Source organism: Terrapene carolina, unplaced genomic scaffold (assembly GCF_002925995.2).
Source record: "Terrapene carolina triunguis isolate 2854851 unplaced genomic scaffold, T_m_triunguis-2.0 Scaffold558, whole genome shotgun sequence".
Lineage (NCBI taxonomy): Eukaryota > Metazoa > Chordata > Testudines > Emydidae > Terrapene > Terrapene triunguis.
Window position 1 is genome coordinate 915,576 of NW_020664909.1, and position 2,328 is coordinate 917,903.

The following is a 2,328-nucleotide window of genomic DNA, read 5'->3' on the forward strand; positions in this document are numbered from 1 at the left end:
GGGGGCGGCCAGGGCTACAGCAGGGGCGCTGCCACGCGGCCCCTCCCACTGCGCCGCCTCCTGCCGCCTGCCGTGAGGGCTCCGCTCCGGTCGGCGGGGAGGGAAGGAAGAGGACTGCCCTGCAGGGCGCTCTGGTTCTCCGCGCCGCTGCCCCCTACAGGGCGGCCGGAGCGGAACAAGAACAAAACAAAACAAAAAAGCGGCCGTGCTGCCCTAGGATTGGGCAGAATGCCGCCTCGAACAGTCTGCCGCCCCAAGCACCAGCTTGCTCAGCTGGTGCCTGGAGCCGGCCCTGTACTGAGGAACAGCTCTTATGAATGCTCATCTGCTTCTGTGAGGGTAAACATCTGTTTGCCATGGGACTTTTCCTTTCCAGAATTGCACATTTTGGCAAAATGATTGTGTTTGCCACATCTTCAGCATTCTTGCCCACATGCAGGGCAGTTCCTTGTGGTATGGCTACGGCCACATTTCTAACAACCTTTAATTGCCTCTGACTGCTCTTTTTTTTACTAATATTGATCTCAGGCTTTTATTAGCAGCAGGATACCCTCCAGTCCATGCCTGCGAGTCTGGGTGTTTACTAAAGGCAGATTTATGCTGCAATGTGTGCACATGTTTTTCTGGTTCACCCAGCCCCTTTGATAGTATTGCAGTCATTTCATCAGCATGACATATGTCCACAGCACATTCAAGGGTTAAATTAGACTGTGTCTACACTACACAGCTTTTAGCAACATGGCTGTGTTGCTACCAGGGCCGGCTCCAGGCACCAGCCTGGCAAGCAGGCAGGGCCGGCTCTAGGCACCAGCAAACCAAGCACTTGCTTGGGGCAGCACATTTTCAAGGGCAGCATTCTGGCCATTTTTTTGTGCTTCTGGCGGCAAAAGCCTAGAGCTGGCCCTGGCAGCAGCAGCGCATCGTGTGCGGGGGGCGCCCTGTAGCCGCTGCGGTTCGCGCCGCATTGTCACAGTTTCTGACAGGATCCAACTGAGAGTGCCAATTCAGGACAAATTGCTAAAACAGGGCAGTTACAGCCCAAGGCTGGGGTTTCTCCACCTCTAAGGCAAACCAAACCAGCCAGACAAAGAGGACTTTGGTTTCACCCCACTGGCTAACCACAAGTCACACAAACAATTCCCTTAGACACTCCAGTTTTCCAGTATCACCACCAGTGCCACTCGTTATGGGGACAAATGGTTATGAAAACCAATATCCCAATATACACAAAAAAGGTTCTCTCGATCCCAAAGGACCAAGCCCCAGACCCAGGTCAATATACAACTCAGATCTTTCCCACAAATCACGCTGTTGCCAATCCCTTGGAATCTAAAATCTAAAGGTTTATTCATAAAAGGAAAGAGATAGAGATGAGAGTTAGAATTGGTTAAATGGAATCAATTACATACAGTAATGGCAAAGTTCTTGGTTCAGGCTTGCAGCAAAGATAGAATAAACTGCAGGTTCAAATCAAGTCTCTGGAATACATCCCCAGCTGGGATGGGTCCTCAGTCCTTTGTTCAGAGCTTCAGTTTGTAGCAAAGTCCCTCCAGAGGTACGAAGCAGGATTGAAGACAAAATGGAGATGAGGCATCAGCCTTATATAGTCTTTTCCAGGTGTAAGAACACCTCTTTGTTCTTACTGTGGAAAATTACAGCAAAATGGAGCCTGGAGTCACATGGGTCAGTCCCTGCATACTTTGCTGAGTCTCAAGGCATATTTGCCTTTTCTCAATGAGTCCATTGTATAGCTGATGGTTCTTAATGGGCCATCAAGCAGGCGAGGCAGAGCTAACACCAGCTTGTCTGGGATGTCACCCAGAAGCATAGCATAAGTTTGCAATACAGACAGTATAGAGCCAATATTCATAACTTCAACTATAAAACTGATACACCCATATAGACAGCATAATTATAACCAGTAAACCATAACCTTGTCTTAGACACCCCATTTGACCCCCTTTATACAAGATTTGGGTGCCACTACAGGACCTTGGTTGCAACAATGATCTATATGGTCCCAGTTTATGTCAATAACGTCACAGGGGGTGCGGGTGGGAGGGGGGAAGAGAGAACCCAGGGCTGGGGTGGGGGGCAGCCAAAAAATTTTTTGCTTGGGGCGGCCAAAAACCTAGAGCCGGCCCTGCAAGCAGGTGCTTGGGGTGGCCGCTCTGGAGAGGGGCGGCAGGTCCAGCTGTTCGGCGGCAATTCAGCGGACGGTCCCTCACTCCCGCTCGGAGCAAAGGACCTCCCGCCGAATTGCCACTGCAGATTGCGATCACGGCTTTTTTTTTTTTTTTTTTTTTTGGCTGCTTGGGGCAGCCAAAA